General features: G+C 47.0%; 1 long non-coding RNA gene across 1 annotated transcript; it reads left to right on the top strand.

Annotated features, from left to right (window-relative positions):
* Positions 1–1,641: 1,641 nt before the first annotated feature.
* LOC106726116 lies at positions 1,642–7,408 on the top strand. Its single transcript, XR_001362130.1, has 2 exons — positions 1,642–1,982; positions 6,775–7,408. It is a non-coding gene; the product is annotated as an uncharacterized LOC106726116 (long non-coding RNA).
* The last annotated feature ends 12,308 nt before the right edge of the window (positions 7,409–19,716 follow it).

Below are 19,716 nucleotides of genomic sequence, written 5' to 3'. Positions count from 1 at the left end.
GAAGCGCTCTGCTGACGTCACCGCGCGCCCCGGGACCGTGAGTTGCCTGCGCCCCCAGAGCGCAGCTCCAGAAGAGGGGCGCCCCCAGGTGCAGCCCCGGAAGAGGGGCGCAGTGGAGACCTAGCTTCTCAGTCACTTCAGAGAGAGGCCGTCGGCCGGAGCCGCACGGACGTGGCTATGTTTTTGCTGGTTTGGTCTCGGGGTGAAAACATTGCCGCCCCCCAGCCCCCCAGATGGATGCCCCGTTGAGTAGGAACCTCAGACACACGGGTAGCTTCTCAGTCCGCGTGCGCCCCGCACAGGATGCGCACCCGCGCTCCTGGGAAAGGCCACCCCAACCTGCGGCGGCAAGCGCTGCCCGGCCGGGTGTCGGCCTTTATTCTCTTGCAGCGCCTTTTATTTTTAATTTTTTTGGATTTCGGTGTCGGGGTCATGTTGGCTTCATGCCATCAGTTGGGATGTGATTCTTCCTTGCTATGTTTTCGAAAAGCTTGTGAATCAGTAGTGTTTCTTCTGTGAACATGACATAGAGTTTCAGGGGAGTCTTTGTTGGGTGATTTGGGAAACGAAGCCTGTTGTGTCCATCTGTCCAGCCGCCGCGGGCTGCTCGGCGTGTCGTTCTCCGTGGTCCCTGCCAGGTCCTGTGGGGGGTGGGCCCTGTCCCCGGTCTGCAGGAATGAGGTCTGCACTCGGACCTCGTGCCCCGGCTCAGGTCTGGGTACAGCGCCAGGGGCTCCCCTGTGTGTGGCTCCCAGAGGTGCTGTCTCCTCGCACTAGTGCACGTTTAACTTTAAAAACCAGGGCCTGATTTGGCCGCGTTTCCCTGCCAGCCTCCGTGGCATCTGGGGAGCCCTCCCGGGAGGCAGTGTTTGAGTCCTGACTTGCATCCAGGGCTCCTGACTTCCCTCCCACTTTGACTTAGTTTGTTGCCCCGTGAACTGGGTTCTCCCACGAGTGCAGGAGAAGTTGTGATTCCGTAGGTCATCCATTTGTTCTTGTTGTTGTCACTGGGGGAATGGCCAGCTGTTGGGCTTTCTATCTCTTAAATGGGAGCTTGAAGTCTAATCATATCATTGCTTTTTAAAATTATTTTTTTTAATTTTTTGATTTTTTACAGAGAGGAAGGGAGAGGGATAGAGAGTTAGAAACATCAATGAGAGAGAAACATGGATCAGCTGCCTCCTGCACACCCCCTACTGGGGTTGTGCCCGAAACCAAGGTACATGCCCTTGACCGGAATCGAACCCGGGACCCTTCAGTCCGCAGGCCGATGCTCTATCCACTGAGCCAAACCAGACAGGGCGAATTCTATTTATTTTTTTAAAAATAATTTTAAAAAATATATTGTTAAAGCTGTGGTACTTTTCACATGTTTTTATCCATTTCAGAGAGGAAGAGACCGGGAGAAAAAGACAGAAACATCAATGATGAGAGAGAATTATTGATTGGTTGCCTCTAGTGCGCCCCCTTCTGGGGATGGAACCCCAAACCCCGCCATGTACCGTGACCAGGAATTGAACCTCAACCTCCTGGTTCATTGGTTGATGCTCAACCACTAAGACACATTGGCGGGGCTCTATTTATTTTTTCTGTTATTGATTTATTTTAAATTTTTTTTTTTACAAATTTACAGTATTTATTGAAAAAATGTGCATAAAGTGGACCCAGGCAGTTCAAACCCATGTTGTTCCAGGGCCAGCTGTATAATTAGCTAGTTTATCTTTCTTCAGTTTTTTAGATGGGCGTAAAACTGAGTACTCCAACCTTTGCCGTGGATCATCAGACTCTACAACCAGGTTGGCAGCATGAGCCCGTGTGATAACCAACTCTGATCCACTGTAGGTACCTGGAGTGCAGTGTTGAAAGGATCCTGAGGCCGAGCCCAGGCTGAGTGGTAGAGTAATGTCTGCTGTACGAGGGACAAGAAGAAAAGAAAGGGCAATGCCAAGTCTGCATTAGAGCCTCGGTACCCACGCTAAGAGGTAGTGAGCCACCCGCCCCCCCTCGTCCTGAGCATTCTGTCTGTTCAGTTTGCCTATTTCATTGTATCTATTATTATTTGTCTGTGTGCCTACCTTTCACAATTGGGAGTCTTTCCTTCATTGTATTCTGAGAGTCTGACACATAGTAGGTGCTCATTAAATATTTGTTGAGTGACTTGCTCTCCCTAACTGGTCTCCACATGTGGAATCCACAGTTCCTCTTCTCTAGAGTCAGTCATTTGCCTTGCTAAGATCCAGCGTGTAGAATTTCCTTGATTCTCCTGGTCTATCCCTTCTAGGAATTAAAAAAAAAAACAAGCAAAGGTTTAGGTAAATATTTATAGCCTACACTGTTTTTAGAGAAATGATGATCTAGTATAAGTACTTTCCTCCAGTTTGATTTTCTTACCTAATATTATATCTTGGAGATCATTGCACAGTCGCATGCAGCAATATTCTTTATTTCTCTCAAAGTTGCACATCATGTGTTGTCCCACAGTTTATTCAGGTATCCTTCTATTTCAGGTTGTTTCCATTCTTTTGCTTTTATAAGTAGTGCTGCACACACCATTACTTATTATTCTTGTACTTGACTTCTTACCTTTAATCCCTCTTTCTAGGTTTAATACAACATTTATTTCTTTTGCCTTTAATATGGTTGTGGCTTGTGGTACTCTGCACCCAGAATTCCACTCACTTCTTCTTGGTGAGTTTGACGTGGAGGCCAGGGGCTCCTATTCAGTTCACAGCCCCCTTAGTGTCTACACAATTTCTTCACGGTCCTCAAAAGCCACCACAAGCAAGCAAACAAACAAACGAACCCCCAGAGCAACCAATAAAAACACCAGACAGTTCTTTTCAGTAAGTGGTCAGGCCCTAACAACTTAAGAAGTATTTGTGTTTTAACAATTCAGTAGCCATTTGAACAGATAAATTGAAGTAGAAAGTAACATTTTCATTGTATTCTTAAATGACCACCATTACTTATTGGATGCGTATACCCATTGGGCACCGCATAACTTCTCAAACCCTGGCACCACCACCCTCATTTCCTGTTCTTCATTAATTTCCATGAGGTACTGTTTTTCACCCCAAACCCAGCTTTGCAAATATATGACATCATCAAAATAAATATAGTGCTATCAAATGTTGAAACTGCTAATAACTTGAACAGCCAGTTTAAGCCATGTTCAACGCATGTCATGGAGCACTGTTCCCTTTGAAAATGCAAAGAACCTCACGGTGCCCCCATGAGTCCCCTCTGACACCCCAGGCACTTGAGTGTGCCTGTGGGAATCCAAGCCCTGCCATCACCCTAGACCAGTGGTCGGCAAACTGCGGCTCACGAGCCACATGCAGCTCTTTGGCCCCTTGAGTGTGGCTCTTCCACAAAATACCAACTTCTGTGCATGGGCCACGAAGTTTCAATCGCACTGTACGTGCACGCCCGCACGTGGTATTTTGTGGAAGAGCCACACTCAAGGGGCCAAAGAGTCGCATGTGGCTCGCGAGCTGCAGTTTGCCGACCACTGCCCTAGACAATCACATAAACTGTGACCTAGAATACCTTCCCTCCCAGGTTAGCTTTCTTCACATTGAACAATCACAGCATACTTTCACTGATACAGTCCCACTTTATTTCCCATTTCCTGTTACCATGTTTCTACCATTTTGTTTTCCCAATGACCCACTCACCTACCATCTTCTTACTTCCTTGTCTCTATAATCACTGCCTCCTCCATTGGAAAACAGTAGTTTCCTCATCTCTATTAACACTTCTCTGCACTCCTAAACTCCACATTTAAAAACCTCTAGGAAATCTTATGAGTACATTGTTTCTCACCACCAGCAGATGTCACTGAATGCAGAGTTGGGAAGCAGAGTGTAGCCACACGGGAGATGTAAAAACCTAAAAAGCATGGATAATAGTACAATATGATTTGAAAGCGTAGCATTTTTAGCATTTATTAACTTTGTTTTAAAAATAATTTTTTAAATTATGAATTTGTATACCATCCTTTTGAATAATGGTCATGGTTAACAACCTGCTTATAAAATTCCTGGAAATGTCACTATCAGCCAGGGAGCTGGCTCCAGCCACCGTGCTTCCTATGGCTAAATTTTCAGTTAGAGAATCAAAGGGTCAAAGGGCATGAGGCATTTTGGGCTCATGTTTATTTTGTCAGGTTGTAGCTATGTCATAAATTTTCCTTTGTCATTGTTATTGCTTTTGCCTTGATTTTTATTTCGATCTTTGATTGCCCATTGGAGCTTGAAGTCAGCCACGGTGGGAGTATGTACACCCCTGAGACTGGCAACTGAGACAAATCGGGCTTCTTTCACTCCACGTCGTTGATAAACATCATTAGCACACTACTGTTCTGTTTAGGATATAATTTTAAAGTGAAGTAAAAAGCTATGTGGAAGGAGGGGGGCAGGAGACACAGAGAGACGGCCGTAGTGATTGGTTGCCTCCTGGGTCAATCCTGCAACAGAGGTCTGTGCCCTTGACTGGAATCGAACCTGGGACCCTTTAGTCCATGGGCGGACGCTCTATCCATTGAGCCAAACTGGCTAGGGCTGTTTCTGTTTTGTTTGTTCATTTATTTTGTTTTTTAGATTACACATATAAGTGAAACCATATAGCATTTGTATGTCTATGACATTTCATTTAGCATAATACCTTCTTGGGCCACCCACGTTGTTGCAAATGGTAAGATTCCATCCTTTTTTATGGCCTAGTAATATTCCACTGTATATACACCACATCTTCTTTATCCACTGGTCTACTGATGGGTACTTGGGTTGCTTCCCTAGTCCAGCTATTGTAAATAACACTACAGTGAATATAGGGGTGCATATATCTTTTCGAATCAGTGTTTTGGATTTATTTGGATATATACCCAGAGTGGGATTGCTGGATCAGAAGGTAGTTCTATTTTTAATTTTTTGAGGAAACTTCATACTGTTTTCCGTCGTGGCTTCACAAATTTGCAATCTCACCAAAGGTGCACAAGGGTTATCTTTTTTCACATCCTCGCCAAAACTTGCTGTTTGTTGATTTGTGGATGATAGCCATTCTGACAGGTCTGTAACTCAGTTCTTGTAACAACGCTATGAGGGCACTTAGTATTGCCCCACTTCACAGATGAGGACACAGTGGGGTTGGTTACTTTACCCAACAGTGTGTAGTCGGTACATGGCAATGGTGCAATATGGACAGAGGCAGCCTGGATCCGGCCTAGACTCCTGATCTGTAGTCAGGGTTTATTGCCTGTTGTCTTTGGGCGTCAACTAAAAACAAGTAATAAAACTACACGAGGAAGGCCTGGCTGGGAGGAACTCGGAAGCAGTTAAATTATTTCTGCATCTTTCTCTCTTTATTCCTTTTTACTTCTGACTCCACCAGATGAAGAAGGAAACAGTTTTCACATGGTTTCGGGGAAGGTTGCTAAGTGTTCAGATGGGATAATTGGTACTAGACAAGTATCCTTAAAAGTGAATATATTTAAAATGACAATAGACATTTTATAGTAAACCAGAGGCCCGGTGCACAAATTCGTGCACTGGTGGGGTCCAGCCGGCCTGCCCAATGGGCACCATCGGGGGTGGGCCAGCTGGGGCGAGGGGCCGCGGGCGTTCTGGTTGTTCCACCATTTAGTCAATTTGCATATTACTTTTTTTATTGTATAAGATATTTAAATACACAGCTTTAATTTGTTATTTTTAAAAATGAAACTGTTAGGAAAATAAACTTACAGTATTTAATATTTAACAAAATTTAGGTTATATGACTACCACTACATAATTTTTAGAATGAACAAGGAATAAATTATGTTGGTTTTTGAGGCACAAGGGAAAAAACACAATATGTGAGAGTCTGATTTGACATCTTTCATTTCACATTCCATTTACTTGAAATGATCAAAGAGGACCAATTTTGAAAATATATTTGAGAATGTCAGACTTCATCAATTTTCCCCAAATTGACTCTAAATATTTTGATATTTAAAGTATTTTCTCTTGAATCACCTATTGTGCCCTGACCAGGAATTGAATAGTGACCTCCAGGTTCATAGGTCCATGCTCAACCACTAAGCCACACCAACTGGGCTAAAGTGCAATTACTTCAAATTCACCAAGGATATTTATAAAATCTGCTTATAGTAAATGAACTAAAATTTACTATTTAGCAACAGATGAGTCTTTAAAAGCCTTATCCTATATAATAAAAGGCTAATATGCAAATTGTCCCCTTGACTGGGAGTTCGACCAGAGGGTGGGGCCGGCCTACCAACTGCCCGAGGCCCCTCCCCCCAGCTGGCCCTGCCCCTGATCGCCCCAATCTGGGTGGGCCACCTGGACCCCACCCGTACACAAATTTGTGCACCGGGCCTCTACTAACCATATAATGATATCAGTAGATGTTGAAATCTGGCCCTTTAAGAAGAGAATATACAGTGTGGGACAAAAGTAGGTTTATAGTTGTGAGTATGCAAAACACAGAGTTTATATTTGTATTATTATTAATTATTGTAGTATTTTTCACATAAACAACTGTAAGCGTACTTTTGCCCCACCCTGTAATAGTACATTTCAGATAGTACGTTACAGTTTTAAGCTTTAATTAAATTATAACCAAAGTAAATAAGAATGTTTTGAGAGAAAAAAAGTTTGGTAATGGCTTTTATATAAATTCCATAAATTCAAAATTAATGTTTTTAATTAACAGGTATTTGCATTTTAGGGAATTTTTAACAGCTTTTTCACTTTGATCAAATGTTCCATTTAGAGTTTGAAAGTTAAGACAACATCCTCCTACAGATGTACTATTTAAGTCACGAACATGAGAAAGATGTGCTGAAAGGAACTTTGTTTTTCATGTGGAACTGGATGGAAGCCCCTCAGACATGAAGGTGATAACCTAAGCCCTCTAATGACTGTTTCCTGGCCCAATGCCAGGCACCCAGGAGGCACCCAAATATTTGTTGAATTCAGCTGGAATTCGTTCCGCAGCCTTTGGAAACCAGGGCACAGTTTTGTTCATTGAACTGTCCTGTGATGGAAGGTCAGTAAGCGAATCGCCCTGGGTCCTGCTGTCACCTCTGAACTAGTCCGCTGTGCGAACCGGGGAAATGTTTAATGAATCCTCGGCCGGTTTGAGCTGCGACCAGCAGTCCTCGGCATGGGCTCCCTGGGACGTGGGGCCCACCTTTTTGAATGTGCATGAATGCTTCTGTCTATCAGTGTTGGGTGAGCTCAGGAACTTGAACGCTAAAGGCCCGGCATGGGAGCCAGCCAGCAGGCAGCCTTACAGAGGCCCTGTGACACTGGAGCAACGCTGTTCAGCAGAACTAGGAGCAGCAAATGGGAGCCGTGTATTTAATATAAAATCTTAGTAGCCACATTAAAAAAGTAAACAGAAACAGGTAAAATTAATATTTTTTCCTGCAGAAAGCTTTATGGCTGCATGTGGCCCAGTGCCTGGGAGAGGCTCCAGGTGCTTAAGGGACGCCTAGTGGTTTCGGGGAGACCCCAGGGGGGCGCAGAGGGGCCCCCAAAGGCCTCCGGGCCCCCAGGCTCCTGGCGGTGCCGGAGGGGGAGCCTTTGGGAGAGACACTCGCCCGCCCCGCGGGGGATAGAGGGGGGCCGCCACCTGCGGAGGGGCCAGGTGTGGCCCATCTTCCCAGGAGCCGCCCTCCTCACCCGGAAGTGGTTCCCAGGGGTCACGGCGGAGGTCGGGGCAGCAGCAGGGCCTGCGGCTCCCCACGGGCCAGGGCCACCTCCTCGAGGCCCAGGCCAGGCCTCCTGGGGTCCGAGGTCACCCCCTCCCCTGGGGGGCCCAGCTCGTCCCGGAGAGAAGCGGCCCCCGCGCTGGGTTTGCGCCTCAGGAGGCTCCGCGCCCTCGGCTTCTCCCCGCCCCCCGCCCGCCAGGGCCGCGTCGTCAGGTGGACACAGACGCCCAGGACAGGTAGGCGGGGCGGCCGCGGGGCAGGTGGCCAGGCGGTGACCACAGCCTCCACCTGGGGGGGGGGGGGGATTCTGAGGCATTGGGAGCTCGTGGTTGTTCGGAAACAAGGAGTTAAGGTGGGAACCCGTGTGTTGGCCGGTCCCGGAGGAGGCTCTGAAGATGGGACTGGAGGAGACGCTGGGGGGGTCGAGGCTGGAAGGAGGGGCGCCCCTGGGTCTGTTCCTTCCAACACTGTTGAAGAGGAAGCAGGGCCGGGACTGCCGAGGGCACTGCTGAAATCAATTTAAGGATGTATTTTCCTTAGCTCAGTATATCCAGTCATTATCATTTCATCATGTCAGCAATATAAACGTAATTCAGGATATATGTCACATTCTAGTTAGACTTTCTCCAAAGCCCACTGTGTATTTTGTAGCACATCTCGATTCAGACTCGGCACATTGCAAGGGCTCAGTTGGCACAGGTATGTAGTGGCTGTCTGTATCGGTTAGTGCCATTCTAGGCCTCCTGCCTTAATAAAATAACTCTAAAGCGTGTCTGCCACTATTGTGTGAAGTCTAACATGATGGCCAAGTAAACTTTAAGACGATTCTCAACTTGCCCAGCCAGTGTGGCTCAGTGGTTGAGCATCGATCTATGAACCAGGAGGTCATGGCTCAGTTCCCGCTCAGGGCACATGCCTGGGTTGTGGGCTCGATCCCCAGTAGAGGGCGTGCAGGAGGCACCAGATCGATGTTTCTATCTCTCTATCCCTATCCCTTCCCCCCCCCAAAAAAATCAATAAAAGATATTTTTTAAAAAGATGGTTCTCAAGCACATCAGTGGGACATCAAGAAAGTTTGTCTTTCTTGATGTGTGAAATGGGTGAATTGGAAAAGATGTTCTATGAGAGCTCTTCCATTTCTAATGCTATTGCTGTGGTTGTGTCAAAGGGCCTTGCACGGAGGGGCCATTAGCATTGTTGTATGTGGCGTGTAGGTAAAATATGTGTGCCTTGTCTCATTCCATAAAAGCTGAGGCAGAAACTGTTTGTGGAAAGAAGGAAAAAAGAGAGAGAGATGAATGGAGGGAGGGAGGGTGGGAGGGAGGGAAGATGGGGGGAAGAAAGAGAAAGGAAGGAGGAAGGAAGAGAAGAGTCACAGCTCAGAAATGTCGGTCTCCATTAGGCCTGTTGGCAGTTATTCCTGGTATCAGTGAACTTTCAAACAGAAGGCTCTGCTGGTGGGTGCAGTGCTGTCTAAGCTACAAAGTACATTTGAAAGGCAGATCATGTCCCGAGAACCCCTTAGACTGTGGACTTATTTACCGGTGGCCTAGGCCTGACGACCTTGGGCTTTGTGTCCGAGCCCTGCACACTGTAAAGTTCACTTCCCCCCGAGAGTGACCAAGCACAGCGCTGGCCATGTGCTCCCTGGATCTTCACGGGCAACGATATGTAAAAGGTGTGGTGTTAGTGCAAATATATTTCAACGTGTGAAGTTTATTTTAAGTGAAATCTGTCAGTGGCGTGAGCGGTGCTCGCGGTTGAAGCCCTCTTTCTTAGAACAAAGAGTAGGCGAGTCCCCTTGTAGACAACTTTCAAGTTTTTAGGTTGAGTTGGGAGTTAAGCCTTCAGAGCGTAGAGAAGAGAAGGGCCTACCTGCTACGATCAATGGTAGGGCTTTTCAGGGCAGTGTTCATGGCAGTTGAACTAAAATGCAGGCCCTGATCATAGCCGGTTGCAGCTGTTGGCCTGTGAGTCACTGCAGCGCAGTGGACCTATTGCCCCAGCACCTGCTGCGAGGCCCTGACACAGAGATGATCTCATCCACCTTTGATGCCTGCCATTGCCGTCCATATGCCGACAGCCCTCCACCTGTAGCTTTGGTCCAGGTCTCTGCTGAGTCCTAGGCCCATGTTCATTAAGACCTCACTTAGTTGACTCACTGGCGTTTCACGCTCACTGTGTCCCTGACTGAACTCCTGTTTCGCACTGACGCTGCTCCTCCTCCGGGTTCTTTATCTCAGTAAATGGTACCGCCATCCACCCAGTCACTCAGGTTTGAAACCTTGACTCATAAGTTCCCGGACCTCCCACCACCCCTCCTCCCACAGCCCGTCAATCACCACACCTTCTGAGTCTCCTTAGATGGACATCTGGACTCTCTGCACCTTCCTCCATCTCTGCTCACACCACTTTAGTCCATTCTGTTTCCCCTGACAGCCGTGAGAGCCTGTTTCCCCCAAACCCACTTAGGGCTCTCTGCATGCCAAGCCCTATGGGGACTTCAACATACGGGATCAGACCCCTTCAGCACCCGCTTAACATATCGGCGCTCTTAGTGTAAATTCTAAGCTCTTGTCCAGCCAGCGTGGCTCAGTGGTTGAGAGTCGACCCATGAACCAGGAGATCACGGTTCCATTCCCAGTCAGGGCACATGCCCAGGTTACGGGATCCATCCCCAGTCGGGGACCTGCAGGAGGCAGCCGATCAGTGATTCTCTCTCATCACTGAAGTTTTTTTCTCTCTCTCTTTCCCTCTCCTTTACTCTCTGAAATCAATCGAATATATTTTTAAAAAATTCAAAGCTCTCTTACCTGGCCCTGCACTTGTGCCCCGTCCCCTTCTCCAACCAGTTCCAGCCTCTTTGGCCTTCCTTCTGTTCCTGGGACACCCGGCTCCTTCCGCCCCAGTCCCCTCCAGCATGCCGTGTAGCCTGCCCCACACAGACGCTTAATTCCAATTAGCTGAGCAAGTGTCCGCTTCACTCTCCCTTCATCCTACAGCCTTTTTTGCACAGAAGAGGTTCAATCCCCCTCTGCATTCTTGTCGCTCTCTGTAGGCCATCCTGCTCCTCATCACATTTGTAATCTTTACACAATGTTTATCTTTCCACATGGGCTTGGACTGCGTTTCTCAAGTATTGCAGTATCACCAGCAGCTCGCACAGGCGCAGGTAGATAGCAGGCCTAACAACAAATATTCCTTGAAATACTGAAGGAATGGATAGGTTTACCTCAGTCTTTGATTTAACTAGCAGGTGGGCTGTTGCTATTTGTATCGGGGCCTATCGATTTTAAAAGACTTTATTATATTCCTGGATAATAGGAATAACTCATAGGAGCATTTTAAAGTTATTCACTCTCTTTCCTACTTGAACATCACATACCTAACAAAGATGTTATTGAAAAAAAGTGGAATAAAAGAGAGGATGTATGTATTACATATGCTAAATATGTTAGAGTTGACAGAAGAATCAGAAAATGGTAGTTACTCAACCAGAGTTATTTCAGAGCTGAGAGGCACCTTGAAAACCACCCAGTTCACTTGGTTTTAACCTCAATTATATAATACAGTCACTTGGATCAATTAAATCAGAATCCCTGGGCGATGTATATTCCAGAAACTTCTGAAGTGATTCTAATGTGTATTCATGGGAGAGAACTACTACTGACCTGGCCCAATCCAGCCTTTTTCTATAAAAGTGAAATTGAAGCTCAGAATTCTTAAATGACTTGTTCAAGGTCACATGGCAAATTTCTGTGTTAGTGGTCTATTTAGTAGACCATGCTTTCTTATATTAATAGCTAGGAAAATAGAAATTGATAAGGAAGGATGCTATTAAGCCCCTGAAAATCAGTTTTCTTTGTCCAGGATTCCTAAGTTCTGATTGGCAATTGAGCCTGAATATCCCATTAGATCAGCTGGTAAAATATTACCCAGAACCTTAGATGAGTGTTTCCTTGACTGTTCTGATCACAAGAATCACCCAGAATGCTAGCTAAGCATTCCAGTTCCTCGGCCCCTATCTTGAATCCTCCGATGCAGTCGATCTGGAGTGGGCCCAGGAATCGGAATGTGTTAGAAGCTCTCCAGTGATCTTATCCTCAGTGGTGTTTGGGAATCATTGGCTTAGATGATGTCATAGTTTCCATTCCCAGAGACGCCAGTTAAAGAGGCCATAAAGGGCTAACTTCAGCCGGGCGACTGGGGTTTACTCCCAAGGAAGGAGGTCAGTATCAAAGACCATGATGCAGAAGTAAGTCAAGGTGTGCTGATAAGGAGAGGAGAGCAAGGGTCTTGAGAGCCAAGGGCCCACAGAGGGCTCAGGCTGAGTGAGTTGGCAGAAAGCAGGTGTGCAGGCGATGGTGTCTCCAAGTGGCAGCTGTGGGAGGTCACCTCATGGAGGGTGGAGCCCAGAGGTAGAGATAAGATCAGGGCGCGCATTCTGGTGTGCGCTGCCTCCATTCCTGCAGCTGAGGAGGCTTCCCTGGCCTCGCTTTGTAAGGACTCATTGAGGCCTGCTCTGAGCACAGCCCACAAATGTGAGATGTGGTACCAGCGTGCGACAGACAGAAGGATACTCCATTTGGGCAAACAGGAAACTGCAGCAGATACGAGAGGTTTAAATTAGGTGCTAGGTGGTATAGGATAGACTGTCAGGGCTGTGAACACCTTTAACCAGAACGGTCGTGACAAGGCTGCTATAGTCAGAGGATGCTTTGTGGAGGGGCTGGGTAATGGGATGTAGGAGTCACCGAATCCTGGGCAGTGGTCCTGGATAATGGTGCACAATGATGAGAGCTCAGATGGTGGAGCCAGACACACGGGCCAAATCCTGGCTCAGTGCTAACTAATGTGTGAGCCTCAATTTTCTCATTTGTAAAATGGGAATCATAGTAGCTACTTCATTGGTTTATTATAAGGATTAAATGACTTAATGTACCAAAGTGCTTGAAAACCAGGCAGCCTGACCCCAAACCGTGAGCTCTAAACCCTTAAGCCTAGAACTGATTGTCAGCGTTGTGGTGGTCTTGTCTTACAAATAGCATGTGAGACAGAGTGGATCAGGGAGTCACTACCTGACAGGAGACTGTCTGAGGTTGTTACAGGAATCTGGGCATAAATGATAAGGACCTGCATTGGGTAGTGGCTTAAACAGCAGAGATAAAAGGGACTAAATGGGGCAAAAGAACCAAATCCAAAAGACGTTGCCTGGTACAAATCCAGAGGGGAGTTGGATGTTGGGGCTGAAGTATAGACAATGGAATACAAGCTAACAGGGTTGTGAGTCCAGGTGCTCAGAAATCCGGTGATGCATTGAAAATAATACAGGAGTTCCCATCCTATCCTATATAATAAAAGCCTAATATGCTAAGTGTCCAACCATTCATTCGACCGTTCGATCAGTTGCTATGATGCACACTGACCACCAGGGGGCAGATGCTCCAACCGGTAGGTTAGCTTGCTGCTGGGGTCTGGCCGATCAGGACTGGGCAAGAAGGACTGGACACACCCTGGAGCCCTCCCACAGTCCCTCCCCAGCCCCAATCATGCACCAATGGGGTCCCTCAGCCTGGCCTGTGCCCTTTCGCAATTCGGGACCCCTCGAGGGATGTCAGAGAGCAGGTTTTGGCATGATCCCCGCAGGCCAGGCCGAGGGACCCCACAAGCTCAATTTTTGAAATGTTAGGTTTTCCATGTCAAAGAGAAATCTAAGGGCAGATCACCTTGGGACAATCAAAATATGGTCAATAAGAAGCTAAGACCGATAGACCTGCTTTTGTCTCACATTGCTGTTGTGTCACTGAAGGTAGAGTTGAGTATTGCCACTCTCATCAGATTCTTGACATACTTCCAGGGTCTGGCTGACCAGTTAATCTTAGGTGTCATCGTTTCGAGTACTTCCACATTCCGGGTTCTGCTTTGATGTATTTTCTTGTTTTATAACTCCCCTGGTCTAGTGTGCACTGCTAAGTGTCACAAAGGTTGGCAATCTTGCTGCTAAGTAGTCAAGTCACTCTTTCCAAAGTTGTCATCCATTTATCAGCAATAATACCTTAATTAATGTTATAAATACTTCATCCAAACGTTTCTGAGATTGAGTGTGATGATTATTACCATCTAATTGTTTTAACAGAGTTCAAGTTGCTCCTGATTGAATGTGGACCATGAAAACCTGGCCCTTCCCTTTTTCCTGGGACTGACAGTTACCTCGGTTCAGAGTACACTGTTTTATAACTACCTTTGAAGTTCCCGGTCCTAGAAGTTGACTAGGGAAGCAGTCCTATCTCCATAAGAGCCCATCATGACTAGTGATTAGAGTAGCTTTAAAAATAGATAGTTTCTTGAGGTGAAAGGATGAGGTCAGTTTCTCGGCCTTGGTGCTGTTGATATTTGGGGCTGGATAATTCTTTTTTTTTAAAATATATTTTATTGATTTTTTACAGAGAGGAAGGGAGATGGATAGAGAGTTAGAAACATCGATGAGAGAGAAACATCGATCAGCTGCCTCCTGCACACCTGCTACTGGGGATGTGCCTGCAACCGAGGTACATGCCCTTGCCCTTGGCCAGAATCGAACCTGGGACCCTTCAGTCCAGTCCACAGGCCGACGCTCTATCCACTGAGCCCAACTGGTCAGGGCGGGGCTGGATAATTCTTTAAGGGGCTGCCCTGCGCCGTGCAGGGCATTTGTCAGCAGCCCTGGCCTCTCTCCACTAAATGCCAGTAGCACCTCCACCCCCCAAAAATGACGACAACAACAAAGGGTGCCAGACATTGCTGAGTGTCCTGAGTTAAAACTCACGTTCTTGCCCTGGCTGGTTTGGCTCAGTGGATAGAGCGTTGGCCTGGGGACTGAAGGGTCCCAGGTTCGATTCTGGTCAAGGGCATGTACCTTGATTGCAGGCACATCCCCAGTAGGGGGTGTGAAGGAGGCAGCTGATCGATGATTCTCTCTCATCAATGTTTCTAACTCTCTATCCCTCTCCCTTCCTCTCTGTGGAAAATCAATAAAATTATTTAAAAAACTCACCTTCTTCCATTTAGTTGTTTACATTGCTAATCTTGAATGTGAGGGTGAGCTTCCTGCTGAGGAAAAAGAAAGACAGTATTTTGTTTTCTACTTGCTGTCTAAGAAAAAGTCTAGATTCAAATCCAGAAGTTGCTTTTATGTTTTTCTTTTAAAAATCTGTAAATTTTGTCAAATGTTTTACATCATGAGAACCAGAATCAGAGAGCTCCCTGTTGTCTCAGATCTGAGTGTGTTAGGAAATGCTATTTTAGTCCGTTTATTTTCACTGTTTTTTCCATTTCCATCTCTTCCTCCTGCCCGCAGCCCTTGATGTTGTCTAACAGTCCGTGTTCCATGTGAGCATTTTGATTCCTTTTCAAGTTAAGAAAGATAAATAAACAGCAGGAGTAACTTGGGCGAAGCTCTGCTGAAATCGGAGCTCTCCCAGTGAACAGGGGAAAGAGCGTCCAGTGACCACATGCTGTTTTCATGATTCTCCCAGTTTGTGTTGGAGACCAAGGCAGTGTTGCTGCCCAGCCAGAAAGTGCTTCTCGGCCCCGTGGGGTAGACCGTTCTCGCCTGGGACATTCCTGTGCAGCATGAAAACATGAGACAGAGGCCGTTCTTCCTGCAGAGCCACACACATTGTTCATTCGCGCCACAAACAAACAGTAGCTGCTACTCCGTGTCAGGCTAGGCGCTGGGAGTACAGGTGTGAGCTAGACAGGCAGGGAGCCATCTGCCTCAAGAAGCTTGTGATGCAGGTAGGAAGGTAGACAGGTGAACAGACAGTGATCTAAAATGATAGGTACTGTGACGTGGAAAGTGCTATGGGAGCAGGGAGCACAACTAGATGGGGTTGGGGTGGGGTGGGCAGGAGAGGCCAGGGAGAAGGCAAAGGAAGTCTCCAGATGAGACTGGAAAGACGACAAGTTAACTAGGCAAAGGGAGAAAGAGCGGGTATAAAAGAGGGGAAATAAAGGAACTTACTCGTAACCAGCACAGACAACTCCAGTGCAGTCTCTCAGTTTCTGGAGCTGCCTTCACGTTGCACTACCTGTATCCCAAGCATCACAGTCAGATGAACAACAAGTGCTTCGTCACCAAGGTGGACACGTGGAGAATGGCCAGTCCCAACCTGGGCCAGGCGCATCTTCTTCTCAGCCATCGGAGGGCCCTGCCCAGCCTCAGGTGCTCCCAGGGACTCCTCCAGCCCAGCATGAGGCCCAGGGCACCTGGCCGAGCTCTGGGAGCACAGGAAAGGGCTCAGCCAGGCCTGTAACCCAGGGCTCTCCCTCTGTTTAAATAAGTGATGCCTGTTTACTGTAGTTCTTAAAAAATGTGTTCTCCTGGACCACTCGGCTCATTTGTGTTTTCTGTCATGTGTTTAAAACCACCTGATATTTAAAACCACTGGTGTTTAAAACCACTGCCAAAAAGAGAAGGTTTGGCAGGCTTGATCCATAAAAATGCAAAATTTCTAGATGGTAAAAGACTCCAAAAACAAAGTTAAGCTCCAAATGACACTTGGAAAATATTTAAAACATATAAGAGACAAAAGGTTAAAATGCCCCAAATCACACTTATTAACACTGAAAGAAAGAAAAAAGAAGAAAGAAAAAAGAAGAAAGAAAAAAAAATTCATAGAAAAGGAACAGGAAATTCATTTAAAAATACAAATGGGAACTATGGGAACAAATAAACGTATGGGAACTATGAATTAAAACACCAATATGCCACTCTTTGCCCATTACATTTATGACGAGTTAGAACAGTAAAACACCAGCTCTCAAAAATGTGTAGCCCAGAGCCAGGCCACCCCGGCCATCTCTCTCTCCTTCTCCCTCCTCTCCCTGTGAACTCACGTCCCGTCTCTTGGGGGCAGTGCTAAGTCCCCTCAGACAAGCTCCCCAGCCCTCACCACTTTCCGCAGCGTTGGCACCTCACACTCAGCTTTCCCCCCAAATCTTTATTGTTGAAAGTATTGCCTAGGTCCTCCTTTCCCCCCATTAACCTCTTCCAGTCCTCCCATCCCCTCCCCCCGCGCTCCCTCACCCCCAGGCCCTCACCTCATGGTCCGAGTCGAGTCCACAGGTTTTGCATATATGCACACAAGTTCATTGGTTGATCTCTTCCCACCGCCCTTCCCTGCCTTCCCTTGGAGGTTCCACAGTCTCAGCTTTTGAGGCTCTGAGAGAGAGTCCGCCTTGCTCTCTCGTCAGCTCTGGGGGCTATTTTGAATGTGTTTCCTCCACATAACATACATATTTGTAAAGTCACCTGACGCACAATAGTATAATCTCTCCATCACCTAGCTACAGCAGAACGCAAAAACAAACAAGCAATTGAAAATGTGGTTAACACTTCAGATGGCTATATAAATACTTTCTAATGTTGATGAAAAATAGATCGAGTCCTGCCACATAGCTAAGATAAGAATTTGGGATTCCACTCAGACACTCCCTCATTTTGCCTGAATAACTATCAAATGTGGACTCGATGTGGAATGTTTTAGTTACCCCATGTGTGGCATTGTGTGCCACCTTCAGTGTGGTCTGGTGTGATGGAAATCGCTCACGGGCAGCTATTTACTTGAATAGGGAAAATATCCGAGCCTGGGAAAGCAGACCCGAGGCGGACGCATTTCCATCCAGTTTCCCTTTGTGGTTAGAAAAGAGCTCTTGACTAAATTATCTGTCTATAAAACACTGATCTTTTCTGTCCCTGAACATGCCCAGCTCTTTTCTGCCTCGGACCCTGTCACTTGCTGCTCCTGGGACACGGAACCCTCCCTCGCTGCCTAATCGCCTGGCAGCGTCTTCTCCTTCAGCTTCACCGTCATTTCCTGATCCATCATCTGCGCTTTGCACCCAACACTCACCATCCTTCTTTTGGTAACTGGGTAACTCAGCTTTTCTCTCGAGTTCCACCCTTACTCACTTTCAAGCTTGTGTTTGTGGGGGATGGACCCCATGTCCAGGATTGGCTTGAGCCAGTGAGCTTTCCCAATGCCCTGGCCAAGAGACGGGGTCGGGGTGGCCCTGTGACCCAGGGAGGGCCTGGGAGATGCGGAGACATTCGCCAGGGTTTCTGAGAAAGGGACTGAGAGCTTGTGAACGAGGAGCCCTTTCTCTTTCCCTAGATCAGTGGTCAGCAAACTGCGGCTCGCGAGCCACATGCGGCTCTTTGGCCCCTTGAGTGTGGCTCTTCCACAAAATACCACGTGCGGACGCGCACATACAGTGCAATTGAAACTTCCTGGCCCATGTGCAGAAGTCGGTATTTTGTGGAAGAGCCACACTCAAGGGGCCAAAGAGCCGCATGTGGCTTGCGAGCCGCAGTTTGCCGACCACTGATCTAGATTGTTGGGTGGCAGTTGTGTTCATACGTGGGAGGATCTTCATGTACGTGTGTGTTTGTGTTTGTGTGTCTGTGTGTGGGGGGTGCAGTGGGGGTGGGGGGTAAGGAGTGGAGGGCAGCAACTGTGCGGAGTGTTGGATGCCTTCATCAGGGAGGAAAGCAGAGCTGGGAGGGTGCGTGCAGACATGGGGCTGCCAGACCCAGCCCTGCAGGAAGCTACACCTATTCCCAGACAAGTCAATAAATTCTCTTTATTGTTTAAGAGAATAACAGTGTCTGTTGTTGTTATTTATTACATAAGGAGCTCTAATCTGTACAGCTTTTCAGGGGGAGTTTTCCAGACAAACCCTTCTAGATGCTCCCCTCTTCCCATGACTACTTACCATGGACCCTGTGTACCTCCTCGTGTTACTCACCAAGCCCGTCAGGGAGTTCTGGGCTCACTTGCTCACTTGCTTATCGTGTGTCTCGGCTGCTGGGCTGTAGCCTCCAGGGCCGGGAGTAGGGTATGTGGTTCTAGTTCGCCCCCAGCACCTGGCACAAGGTCTGACGATGCAAATGGCAGTTATTGGCTGTGTGGATTAGGAACTTGTTGTAGACCCCAGAATGCTTTCCCCCCAGTTCCCTGCTCCAGCTCCCTTTTTCGCAAAAGCAGAAAAAGAGGTAGTTTACAGTTATTACTGCCTGTGCCCATCAGGGTGCATTCTAACAGGCCTTTTCCAAGCAAAACGGACTCCTTTTCCTGGAAGTCGGTTTCAGTGGAATCTTGTTATTTTACTTCACCGCAGTTAGCCTTCCAACAGCTTCAGAGTGTGGCCTCAGACAAAGAACTCTTCCACCATCTGCTTTGCATTTGGAAAGAGGCCTCCAGAAGACACACGTCGGAAAACATGTACAAGCTTTAAAAGAGGAGCCTAAAGCTGTTTTCCCCAAAAAACGGCGACTCAAAAGGTTAGAAGTTAATTATTTAGTACTTTTCAGCAACAAAAACAACAAAACAGAACAACAAACAGCCCCATCGTGTTGTGAGTTGCAGATAAGGGCCCGAAGGAAATGAGATAGGAATGTGGTAAACATAAGTTAGATGCTCGGAGAGAAGCTGGGAAGCATCTCGGGGAAGAAACTACAGGCGTCCAGTCCTGGCGAGGATTTTGAGTTGTTGCAGCACCTGTGATATTACAGTGAAGAGCAAAGGATCTGTTTTCTGTTTTAACCCCACATTCTAAAATATAAACTATTCTCAAATGGGAAGATACTTTTTTAAGTGGCTATTTTCTCAGTAGTTTCATAGAGTAGCTTTCAATTTTGGGGGAGACCAACACAATGATTTTACTAAGTTTTCTAATCAGAATCTCTGTCTCTGGATATTTAACTTAACAACACTCATTCATTCAATTAAACAAATGTGTATTGCCCGGCTGGCCCAGTGGTTGAGCATTGACCTATGAACCTGGAGGTCATGGTTCAATTCCTGGTCAGGGCACATGCCCAGGTTGTAGGCTCGATCCCCAGTGGGGGGTGTGCAGGAGGCAGCCGATCCATGATTCTCTCTCATCATTGATGTTTCTGTCTCTCCCTCTCCCTCTCCCTTCCTCTCTGAAATGAATGAAAATCTATTTTAGGGGGG

This window comes from Myotis brandtii, unplaced genomic scaffold (genome assembly GCF_000412655.1).
Source record: "Myotis brandtii unplaced genomic scaffold, ASM41265v1 scaffold227, whole genome shotgun sequence".
Classification (NCBI taxonomy): Eukaryota; Metazoa; Chordata; class Mammalia; order Chiroptera; family Vespertilionidae; genus Myotis; species Myotis brandtii.
Note: the sequence above shows the minus strand (reverse complement) of the source record. Positions and strands in the feature narration are given on the sequence as shown.